We start from the raw sequence: 13194 nt of genomic DNA, 5'->3' as shown, positions 1-13194 counted from the left end.
CCATATGCAAGTATCTGTGTCTACTCCTGCGAGAACAAATCTCAGTCATCTCCATCATGGAAGATGTCTAATGCAATCCACTCGTCATCAGGTGTCTGGGCAGTCTCTCTGGGGAATGACACTATATCAGGGGCTCAGCATTAGTCTCTGAGTTTGGCAGATTAGTCACTGAGCAACAGCATTAGCTAGGTCAAGCTTGGTAAGGGGAAATCAATGTTTTTGACTTCATGCATATCTTCCATTCCTGCTAGCAAGGCCACTTTTCTCATGGGATCATTGATCAAGCATCGAGGTGGCTGGGGAAAGATGCTGACACATCCATAGAGTGCATTGTTTTGTCCATTATTAAGAGCTTCCATTTCCCTTGGCCAGTTTCCACATAGTGCATAATTATCTTGACAGTCTGTGCCCATTCTGAGAGGTCCATCCAGATACCTCTTTCCTAGATTTCCTTGGCACTAATCTTCCGATCTTGTTCCCTCCAAGTCTCTTACCGGAAAAATCATTAGCAACTGCCCAAGATCACTGTAGATCAGTACCTCTGGCCATCTCTCACTGTAGAGAACATGAATAACCAAAAGGTATCACCTGATGATGTGGAGGGATTGTCCTTCATCTTCATCCTTCAGTGGGCTACAGTGCTAGTTTTGTGTGGTACCAAAATAATGTGCAAATCCATATGAAAAATAGGCTTGATTTTCTTGTTCCTTAGTTAACTGATTATAAGGAACTCCCCAGAAGGTTATAGACATGGTTAAGGGAGAGTATACAAAAGAAGAAGAGTTTGTGTCAAAGGAATCCGAGGTGCTTACTCATTCAGCTTACCTGGATCTTCTGGGGATGCCTGAACCCCGTCTGTTATATATCATTTCCACTTGATGATAGATTGCTGCTGGGCATGATCAACAGTGCAGGTATGTAGTTGGACAACACTTGGTTCATGATGGAAGTTCAGGCTGCATGGTCACTAAGTTAGTTTTTACCTAAGTTAGATATTCAGACTTTGCCATGGTCAATTAGCAAGTCAGAAGCTGTTTCCTAAAAGGAGAATCAATATTTAAAGAAAAGGGCATATATTCCCTCTGGCCCCCAATACTAGTGGACTATGCTGCAATTTTCCTGTTGGTGTTTCCCATGTCTCCATCCTATTTGCCATGGAAACTCCAGGCATCATTTTTGGATCTGCTGGATCATAAGACCAAAGTGATGAAGCAGATAGCACTGAGATGTTCTTTCCTCTGCAATGTTTTGGAACAGTTTAAGAAGGATCAGTGTTAACTCTTCCTTAAATGTTTGGTAGACTGACTCAATAGCTTTTTTTTTTTTTTGCGGTACACGGGCCTCTCACTATTGTGGCCTCTCCCGTAGCAGAGCACAGGCTCCGGATGCGCAGGCTCAGTGGCCATGGCTCGTGGGTCCAGCCGCTCCACAGCATGTGGGATCCTCCTGGACCGGGGCACAAACCCGTGTCCCCTACATCGGCAGGTGGACTCTCAACCACTGCGCCACCAGGGAAGCCCTCGATAGCTTTTGACTCCAGTTATTTGACACTATTGGAGATGCTGAGGCAAACCCAATATTAATTAACTTATTCCTTTTTTACTTAATTCAGCCAGAGTCAGCTTCTGTTACTCACCAGTAAGAACCCTGACTTATATACAATCTCATTCCAGCATTAGGCAAATTAGAAAAAAGAAAAGAAAGCTCATATATAAAATACCAGAAGTGATTGTAAGAAACCTAACAGTTTCTGCTCCTCAGAGGTATTCTGTAAATACCAGGCATCAATATTCTTTCTTAATTGAGTTTTTACATGAATTAAGCTGTATCTGTTCTTACTCTAGGCTAGAACTGGAGTGTAATAAAGGCAGAGAATAGACTAGCTTTGTAATTTCTTCTGTATCAGCTCTAACACTTCACCTTCCACAGCCGGCTCTATTAGCTGGATGATGTTGCCACCACAAGATGGGAGTACCCTCTCTCCACAGACTTGCTTGGTTTGAAATCAACATGTTTGTATTGAAAGCACAGGATTGAGCTTCCTCTGACTGGCTGAGTAAGAAGCCTGAGTCTCTCTCTGGGATCCAGAGGGACTAGATAAATATACCCAGAAAAAAGAACTAGACTGAGGAACCTGGCTTCATTTCAGGCTCCGGAGCTGAGTCTCCTGTGATCCCAATAAGGAAGGAGAATGGAGAAACTCCTGACCGTGTCTTTGGTGATTCTGTGGCTTCAACTGGCCAGTGAGTTGGGGCTCTTGGCGATGGGAAGAGGGTGACCAAAGTTCCGAGCCCACAAGACAGAGGGGCAAAATCTTCTTGTTAACTGGGAAATATACCCCCAAATTATGGAAGGAAATGCAAACACTAGAGAGTGAAAATGCAGTGACTGACTCCTGGCCTCTGGCCTTGTGTTTCTGCCTAGGGGTGAATAGCCAGCAAGGAGACGAGAATCTTCAGGCCCTGAGCATCCAGGAGGGTGAAAATGCCACCATGAACTGCAGTTATAAAACTGCTATAGAAACCTTACATTGGTACAGACAGGATTCAAGGAGAGGCTTTGCCCACCTGATTTTAATACGTTCAAATGAGAGAGAGAAGCTTAGTGGAAGACTGCGAGTCACGCTTGACAACTCCATCAAAGGCAGTTCCCTGTCCATCACGGCTTCCCAGGCTGCAGACACTGCTACTTACCTCTGTGCTACGGATACACAGTGCTCACCAGGCAACTGCAGCCCCAACGCAAACCCTGCCAGAGCTGCCTCTTAGAAGCCGCAACAGTGTGTAGACTTGGTGGTTATGTCTTCCCACAAAGGAGAGTCTACAAACAGCTGGCAACAGGAAAGGGAGGCCTGTCAAATTCCTGATGTTTTTGGCAGCATGTTAGACTAGGGTAAAGGGCATGAGATTTAGAACGGGAAACTGAAATACCAGCTTCAGCTCTGCCCATCCTGGCGCTATGTCCTTAAGCACACCATCGGTGTAGCAGCCTTCAGTTTCCTCACTTTAAACAAAGGATTTGGACTCATGAGCCTAAAGACCCTTCAAGCTCTAATTTTACCCGGTCACTTGTGGAGGATGAGGAAGGACTTGTCAGTATTAGAAGGTCTCATCTGTTATATGTACAGCCCCCTCAGGACTTAGGTGGCTTTGAGATGCATGAGAGGATTTTTGCATTTCTCTAATTCTAACAGTAGATTCATCAGACAGTACAGTTAAAAAGGATCTTAGGACTCTTTCAACCAAACTTTTCATTTTAAAGCTGAGAAGTGAAAATGTTGTATAATAATAGATACAAAGATCTGAATCTTTGGAGTAGTAGAGACAAAGATCTGAATCTGATTCTCCCATTTGTTAGTTGTGTGATTTCCAAGCTTCAATTTCTCCATTAAAGAGATGGGAATTTATCAGGGAGTCATAAGCTTTCCTCATACAAGTGAGAGATGTTCTCAGCTACCAGGTCCTAAAATGTTGTGTTTTGAAAGTGGATACTTCTATTATCACATATATAACAGTTTTCCATCCATTTTATTCTTGCTTCTGGTAAGAATAGTTTTTTTGATACATTTTTGATGCTACTGAAAATGTGTTTGTGGAGAAAGTGCATTTGTACTTATGTGATGCTTGGTGGAAAAGGTGGGGGAGGGCAGGCGAAAGGTTGGTAGGACTGCGGTTCCCACATTCCAGAGCTTCAACCACCAACATCACCTATATCAGAATCACCTACAGCACCTTGAAGATCTGGGTTATTAGGCACTTACTCAATCAGACTCTGATGCACTGATGCATTGCATTTTTTTTTTTTTTTTTTTTTTTTTTGCGGTACCCGGGCCTCTCACTGTAGTAGCCTCTCCCGTTGCGGAGCACAGGCTCCGGACGCACAGGCTCAGCGGCCATGGCTCACGGGCCCAGCCGCTCCGCGTCATGTGGGATCTTCCCAGATCGGGGCACGAACCTGTGTCCCCTGCATCGGCAGGCGGACTCTCAACCACTGTGCCACCAGGGAAGCCCGATACATTGTATTTTTAATGAACATCTTCTATATCAGTTAGAAACTGGGTCAGCTTCAAGTTACAAAAACTTCAAATAATAATGTTTTTAACAAGGTGGAGTTTACTTTCCTCTCACGTAAAGAAGCTCTGTCATATGTATCATATGCAGTCCAGGGCTGGTATACTACCGTCATCATGTTATAAAAAATCAAGGGGTTTCCTTCTAGCTCTCTGTCTCTTGTTCTTAAAGTGTCACTTTTGTTTATATACTTGGCAGAAACTGCTAGAGATCCATCCACTTTATACACATTCCAGGCAGAAAGAAAGAGAAGGTCAAGGGGCAAATGAGTACATGCTGGCCATGTCAATCATTTCCAGAAAATCCACCCAATAGCTGCTACTTACATTTCACTTACCAGAGTGTTATTCCATGTCCCCACCTTTCTCCCGTCTGCAAAGGAGTCTGGGATGTCAGTATTTTTTCAGTCTCAGCATGTTGTCACTCACATCAAAACTGTGGTTCTATTAGTAAGAAATAGGAGAGAATGGGCATTCTTTAGGCAAATAGCAATTTCTGCTATCCTCAACGTAGGGTATATTAAGACTCATGGGGGTTGTGTTTCATAGTTATTCATTTTTGAAATACTATATCCAGTCTATCTCCCAGTTCTGTTGACTTTGCTTCCTAAAGGTCTCCAGAAGATGTCACAAACCCCACACACTAATTCACCTCCACCATCCTAATTAAAAATCCATTTTAGTCCCTTGCTCCCCAGCATGTGACACACCCAATCATTCTTCAATGTAGTCCTCTGTACCACAGTGAGAATGATCTTGTCAGAGTGCAGATTTGAGCATGTGAATCACCTGGATCCCCATTTGCTCTTAGAATAAAGAGAAACTTCTTTTAAAATTTTTATTTATTTTATTTTTGGCTGCATTGTGTCTTCATTACTGCACGCGGGCTTTCTCTAGTTGTGGTAAGCCAGGGCTACTCTTCGTTGCGGTGCACAGGCTTCTCATTGTGGTGGCTTCTTTTGCTGTGGAGCACGGACTCTAGGTGCACAGGCTTCAGCAGTTGCAGCACGCATGCCAGGCTCAGTAGTTGCGGTACACAGGCCCTAGAGTGCACGGGCTTCAGCAGTCACGGTGTGTGGGCTCAGTAGTTGTGGCTCATAGGCTCTATAGCGCAGCCTCACTAGTTGTGGTGCACAGGCTTAGCGGCTCCACGGCATGTGGGATCTTCCTGGACCAGGGCTCAAACCCGTGTCTCCTGCATTGGCAGGAGGATTCTTAACCACCGTGCCACCAGGGAAGTCCCAAAACTTCTTAATATGACCTACAAAACCTTGCATAACTTAGGATCTTGTTACCTCTCCAACCTCATTTCACAATGTACTCCTAATCTCTCTCCCTCTCTGTCTCTCTCTCTCTTCAATACTGGTATTATTTAAGTTTCTTTTTTTAAAATTAATTAATTAATTTTGGGCTGCGTTGGGTCTTTGTTCCTGCGTGCGGGTTTTCTCTAGTTGTGGTGAGTGGGGGCTACTCCTTGTTGCAGTTCGCGGGCTTCTCATTGCGGTGGCTTCTATTGTGGCAGAGCACGTGCTCTAGGTGCACGGGCTTCAGTAGCTGTGGCACGCAGGCTCAGTAGTTGTGGCACGTGGGCTCAGTAGTTGTGGCTCATGGGCTCTAGAGTGCAGGCTCAGTAGTTGTGGTGCACAGGCTTAGTTGCTCCATGGCATGTGGGATCTTCCTGGACCAGGGCTTGAACCCATGTCCCCATTCATTGGCAGGAGGATTCTTAACCACCGCACCACCAGGGAAGTCCTTAAGTTTCTTAAAAGTACCTTTTTCCTACTATATGACCCCTTCATAGCAACTGTAGGTGATTTCTTACTTATTTTCCTTTTCCTAAATTTTTTTCCTCCCTTCAACAGAGTAAAAAAAATAGTAAATGCCTATTCATTCTTATACATCTGCCCAAGAGTCTGTAGCTGAAGGAAGCTCAGGGGGCATTTTTAGAATTATAGACCTCTGCATTTTCACATTTGCAGTTTTCCCTTATTTCTTTGATTATTTGATTAAGACCTGTTTTCACTACTACTTCTGTGAGTTCCTTAATGGTAGCGTCCATATCTGTGTGTCTCACCCTTGAAAACTCAGCATCAATGTATCTTAGGCATTAGGATCATCTAATTTCCTTCTTCTTCTTTTCTATCCATTAATGTATTCTTTATTTTAAGTCTCCTCAAAAGGATATGATAATATTTATTAAAAAAAAGAAATCTTTGGAAGTTTATGGATACATTCTTTTGGCATAGCAGGGATTGGCAAAGCACAGCCAACAGGGCAGAGCAGCCTGCCACCTGTGTTTGGAAATAAAGTTTTATTGGAAAACAGCCATGTCCATTTATTTATGCATTGATCATGGATGCTTCGTGTTATAAGAGCACAGTTGAGTAGTCACGACAGAGATTGTATGACTTCAAAACCTAAACTATTTACTATTTGACCCTTTACAGAAAAACTGTTTGCCAACCTCTGGGGTGTAGGAATTACATGGGAATTTTTAGATTTGCAGTTTTCTGTTTGATAGCAACAAATTATATAATAAAAGCATATTTCTAATCATCTGTATTGCCAACGTAGAATACTCCCCTTAGTTTTGAGGCCTTTGTGTTCTTTATGTTATTTTATCAAATGAAAGACAAATGGAATAACGGCACTTTACAAATAAAAGCATCTCCATTCTTTAAATCGATAAAAGTGTTAAGAATATTTTTTAAACATTTAAAACATTTTTACTGAAGTATAGTTGATTTACAGTGTTGTGTTAGTTTCAGGTGTACAGCAAAGTGATTCAGTTATACATACGTATCTATTCTTATTCAGATTCTTTTCCATTATAGGTTATTTCAAGATATTGAGTATAGTTCCCTGTGCTATACAGGGATCTTGCAGGGCAGTTTGTCTTGCATAACACCTGAGCCAAGATTTTCTTGACGATTCCACCAAAGGATCAAGAAACTAGAGGAATAGTTCTGTCAACTTTTATGTAACTCCTAACAAAACCTTTTGCTGCTTCTCAGCCAGCCATGCTGTTTGCTTTCTGCATACTGCATAATGGAGAATTTAACAGTTATCATAGTTTTAATGGTACTGGAGGATGTAGTCACTGTCCTCACCTAACAGGGTGGATGTCTGGACACCCACCTGAAGGTAAACACTGCCTTCTTCCCTAACATTCTGGAGTCCTGCACACTGGGTGTTGGACACCTGAGCATTGGGAGTTAAACATCAGGATAAACAGGCCAAAGAAATGGAGAGGGAGATAAAAGAACAAAAATAAATCTAAATAGAGGAAATAAAGTATTCAAGCAGGTTTTATTTCCCTGGTAATAACTGCATCAGCTCTCTACTTCCAGTCTGAGCCCTCATTCCACATGGCTGGGTCCAGGCTAATGGGAGTACAGGCAGGGCATAAGATTTGTTTTTCTTACCTGCTCCTCACTCAACTGAAAGCAATTTGACATAGGAATCGTGTCTGGTTTTGGTTTACACATTGTAGACAACTCTGTAAATTTCCAGAATGAATGCTTGAGCCTAGGGATTCCTGAACACGCACAATAATGTAAGAGTACCTAGGTGGTCCGCTGAGCCAGAGAGTCTTGCCAGCAGGATAACTCTACTCAAGACCCTAATTTTAGTAAGAGCTAAAAAAATAGATCATTTAAACTGGTGAGAAAATCTATGTAGGTGAATATGTATCATTTGAAGACGATTCTTGTGTTCAACTGACTTAGTCATAGTCATTGTTACTAGACTGACAGCACTGCCCTGAGAGCCTGTGTAAGGCAACATCACAGCTGTCTGCAGAAACAAAGTCCCCATGCCTTAAAATGGTTGATGTGAGCAAGTAACAATGTTTTGACTTCTTGCTATAAATACAGTCATACTTTGCAAAAAGTACACCCAATCCTAGGGAAAGAATAAGCTATGAAATGACCCTGTCAAATCTTCTGCTGTGTTCACTTCACTAGCACAAATAATTGCACAAGAAACTAGACAAACAAGCTGACGACACTGAGCAAACAGTTCTTTACATTGAGATTCCTGAATCCCTAATAACAAAGAAACAGGACACAGATAAATACCACACATGTGCCTCTGGAATGAAGAGAGTTTGGCTAATACTATTAAGTATCAAAACTCTATTTTCTTAATAAATTACATATTTGAATTAAAACAAGAATGTGAGAAGAAGTGAAAAGAAGGTGTTTCAAAACAACTAAATGAAGTGGAGATAGGCAACCTTCCAGAAAAAGAATTCAGAATAATGATAGTGATCCAGGACCTTAGATAAAGAATGGAGGCAAAGACTGAGCAGATGCAAGCAATGCTTAACAAAGACCTAGAAGAATTAAAGAACAAACACCGAGAAGAATTCAAGAACAAGCAAACAGAGTTGAAAAATACAATAACTGAAATGAAAAATACACTAGAAGGAATCAATAGCAGAATAACTGAGGCAGAAGAATGGATAAGTGACCTGGAAGACAGAATGGTGGAATTCACTGCCATGGAACAGAAAAACAAAAGAAGAATGAAAAGAAATAAAGACAGCCTAAGAGACCTCTGGGACAACATTAAACTCACCAACATTCGCATTATAGTGGTCCCAGAAGGAGAAGAGAGAGAGAAAGGAGCCAAGAAAATATTTGAAGAGAATATAGTCGAAAACTTCCCTAACATGGGAAAGGAACTAGCCATCCAAGTCCAGGAAGCACAGAGAGTCCCAGGCATGATAAACCCAACGAGAAACACACTGAGACACATAGTAATCAAAGAGACAAAAATTAAAGACAAAGGAAAATTATGAAAAGCACACAAGGAAAAAACAACAAATATCATACAAGAGAACTCCTGTAAGGTTAACAGCTGACTTCTCAGCAGAAACTCTATAAGCCAGAAGGGAGAGGCACAATATATTTAAAGTGATGAAAGGGAAGAACCTAAAACCAAGATTACTCTATCCAGCAAAGATCTCATTCCGATTTGATGGAGAAATCAAAAGTTTTACAGACAAGCAAAAGCTAAGAGAACTCAGCACCACCAATCCAGCTCTAAAACAAATGCTAAAGGAACTTCTCTAAGTGGGAAACACAAGAGAAGAAAAGGACCTACAAAAACAAACCCACAACAATTAAGAATATGGTAATAGGGACATACATATCCGTAATTACCTTAAATGTGAATGGATTAAATGCCCCAACCAAAAGACACAAGCTCGCTGAATGGATACAAAAACAAGACCCATATATATGCTGTCTACAAGAGACCCACTTCAGACCTAGACATACATACAGACTGAAAGTGAGGGGATGGAAAAAGTTATTCCATGCAAATGGAAATCAAGAGAAAGTTGAGTAGCAATACTCATATCAGATAAATAGATCTCAGAATAAAGAATGTTACAAGAGACAAAAGACACTACATAGTGATCAAGGGATCAATGCAAGAAGAAGATATAACAATTATAAATATATATGCACCCAAGATAGGAGAACCTCAATACATAAGGCAAATGCTAACAGCAATAAAAGAGGAAATCGACAGTAACACAATAATAGTGGGGGACTTTAACACCTCACTTACACCAATAGACAGATCATCCAGACATAAAATTAATAAGGAAACACAAGCTTTAAATGACACAATAGACCAGGTAGATTTAATTGATATTTACAGGACGTTTCATCTAAAACAGCAGATTACACTTTCTTCTCAAGTGCACACGGAACACTCTCCAGGACAGACCACATCTTGGGTCACAAATTAAGCCTCAGTAAATTTAAGAAAATTAAAATTATATCAAGCATCTTTTCTGACCACAACGCTTTGAGATTAGAGACAAATTACAGGGAATAAAACGTAAAAAAACACAAACAGATGGAGGTTAAACAATAAGTGACTAATTAACCAAGAGATCACTGCAGAAATCAAAGAAGAAATGAAAAAATACCAAGAAACAAGTGACAATGAAAACACAATGATCCAAAACCTATGGGATGAAGCAAACGCAGTTCTAAGAGGGAAGTTTATAGCAATAGAATCCTACCTCAAGAAACAAGAAACATCTCAAATAAACAGTTTAACCTTACACCTAAAGGAACGAGAGAAAGAACAAACAAAACCCAAAGTTGGTAGAAGGAAGGAAATCATAAAGATCAGAGAGGAAATAAATGAAATAGAAACAAAGAAAAAAGTAGCAAAGATCAATAAAACTAAAAGCTGGATCTTTGAGAAGATAAACAAAATAGATAAACATTTAGCCAGACTCATCAAGAAAAAGAGGGAGAGGACTCAAATCAATAAAATTAGAAATGAAAAAGGAGAAGTTACAATGGACACCCCAGAAATACAAGGCATCATAAGAGTCAGCCAGGAAGAAACAGAAAATATAAACAGACCAATCACAAATAATGAAATTGAAACTGTGACTAAAAATCTTCCAAGAAACAAAAGTCCAGGACCAGATGGCTTCACAGGTGAATTCTATCAAACATTTAGAGAAGAGCTAACACCCATCCTTCTCAAACTCTTCCAAAAAATTGCAGAGGAAGGAACACTCCAAAACTCCTTCTACAAGGCCACCATCACGCTCATACCAAAACCAGACAGAGATACTACAAAAATGAAAATTACAGACCAACATCACTGATGAATATAGATGCAAAAATCCTCAACAAAATACCAGCAAACAGAATCCAACAATACATTAAAAGGATCATACACCATGATCAAGTGGGATTTATCCCAGGGATGCAAGTATTCTCAATATACACAAATCAATCAGTGTGATACACCATATTAATAAATTGAAGAATAAAAACCATATGATCCTCTCAATAGATGCAGAAAAAGCTTTTGACAAAATTCAACACTAATTTATGATAAAAACTCTCCAGAAAGTGGGTACAGAGGGAACATACCTCAACATCATAAAGGCCATATACGACAAACCCACAGCAAACATCACTCTCAATGGTGAAAAACTGAAAGCATTTCCTCTAAGATCAGGAACAAAACAAGGATGTCCAGTCTTGCCACTTTTATTCAACATAGTTTTGGAAGTCCCAGCCACTGAGATCAGAGAAGAAAAAGAAATAAATGGAATCCAAATTGGAAAAGAAGAAGTAAATCTGTCACTGTTTGCAGATGACATGCTACTATACATAGATAATCTTAAAGATGTCACCAGAAAACTACTGGAGCTAATCAGTGAATTTGGTTTAGTTGCAGGATACAAAATTAATGCATAGAAATGTCTTGCATTCCTACACATTAACAGCAAAAGATCAGAAAGAGATATTAAGGAAACAATCCCATTTAACATCACATCAAAAAGAATAAGACACTTAGGAACAAACCTACCTAAGGAGACAAAAGACCTGTACTCAGAAAACTATAAGATACTGATGAAAAAATCAATGATGACACAAACAAACGGAGATATATACCATGTTCTTGGATTGGAAAAATCAATATTGTGAAAATGACTATACTACCCAAAGCTTGATAGGGATTGCACCGAATCTACAGATTCAGTGCAATCCCTATCAAACTACCAATGGCATTTTTCACAGAACTAGAACAAAAAATTTCACAATTTGTATAGAAACACAGAAAACCCTGAATAGTCAAAGCAATCTTGAGAAAGAAAAATGGTGCTGGAGGATTCAGGCTCCCTTACTTCAGACTATACTACGAAGCTACAGTAATCAAGACAGTATGGTACTGGCACAAAAACAGAAATATACATTAATGGAACAGTATAGAAAGCCCAGAGATAAACCCATGCATCTATGGTCAACTAATCTATGACAAAGGAGGCAAGGATATACATTGGAGAAAAGACAGTCTCTTCAATAAGTGGTGCTGGGAAAACTGGACAGCTACATGTAAAAGAATGAAATTAGAACATTCCCTAACACCATACACAAAAATGAACTCAAAATGGATTAAAGACCTAAATGTAAGACCAGACAATATAAAACTCTTAGAGGAAAACATAGGAAGAACACTCTTTGACATAAACAACAGCAAGATCTTTTTTGACTCACCTCCTAGAGTAATGGAAATAAAAACAAAAATAAACAAATGGGACCTAATGAAACTTAAAAGCTTTTACACAGCAAAGGAAACTATGAACAAGATGAAAACATAACCCTCAGAATGGGAGAAAATATTTGCAAATGAATCAACAAAGGATTAATCTAAAAAATATATAAACAGCTCATGTAGTTCAATATTAAAAAAACAAGCAACCCAATCCAAAAATGGGCAAAAGACCTAAATAGTCATTTCTAAAAAGAAGACATGCTGATGGACAAGAAGCACATGAAAAGCTGCTCAACATCACTAATTATTAGAGAAATGCAAATCAAAACTACAATGAGGTATCACCTCACACTGGTTAGAATGGGCATTATCAGAAAATCTACAACAACAAATTCTGGACAGGGTGTGGAGAAAAGAGAACCCTCTTACACTGTTGGTGGGAATGTAAATTGATACAGCCACCATGGAGAACAGTATGGAGTTTCCTTAAAAACTAAAAGTAGAACTACCATACAACCCAGCAATCCCACTACTGGGCATATACGCAAAGAAACCCATAATTCAAAAATACACATGCACCCCAATGTTCATTGCAGCACTGTTTACAAAAGCCAGGTCATGAAAGGAACCTAAATGCCCATTGACAGACGAATGGATAAAGAAGATGTGGCACATATATACAATGGAATATTACTCAGCCATAAAGAGGAACGAAATTGGGTTATTTGTAGAGACGTGTAAGGACCTAGAGACTGTCATACAGAGTGAAGTAAGTCAGAAAGAGAAAAACAAATATCATATATTAACGCATATATGTGGGATCTAGAAAAACGGTACAGATGAACCGGTTTCCAAGGCAGGAATAGAGACACGATGTAGAGAACAAATATATGGACACCAACCAGGGAAAGCGGGGTGGGAGGGGATGGTGGTGGGATGAATTGGGAGATTGGGACTGACATATATATATTAATATGTATAAAATAGATACCTAATAAGAACCTGCTGTATAAAAAATAAAATAAAAGAAGGTGTTTCAAGAACCAAGACACCTAAGTAAGGTCACCTATCCCTCATAA

The 13194-nt window shown here is 39.9% G+C and overlaps 1 long non-coding RNA gene across 1 annotated transcript in view; it reads right to left on the bottom strand.

The window, feature by feature from the left end:
- LOC137226362 (uncharacterized) overlaps nucleotides 1-13194 on the bottom strand; it is a 684033-nt gene that overhangs the window by 204199 nt on the left and 466640 nt on the right. Inside the window, exon 7 of the long non-coding RNA XR_010944326.1 lies at nucleotides 4408-4513. This is a non-coding gene — a long non-coding RNA (uncharacterized lncRNA). The remainder of the gene's footprint in view (nucleotides 1-4407; nucleotides 4514-13194) is intronic.

The sequence above is a fragment of the Pseudorca crassidens genome, chromosome 1 (genome assembly GCF_039906515.1).
Source record: "Pseudorca crassidens isolate mPseCra1 chromosome 1, mPseCra1.hap1, whole genome shotgun sequence".
Classification (NCBI taxonomy): Eukaryota; Metazoa; Chordata; class Mammalia; order Artiodactyla; family Delphinidae; genus Pseudorca; species Pseudorca crassidens.
This window is presented reverse-complemented; position numbering and strand designations above follow the sequence as displayed.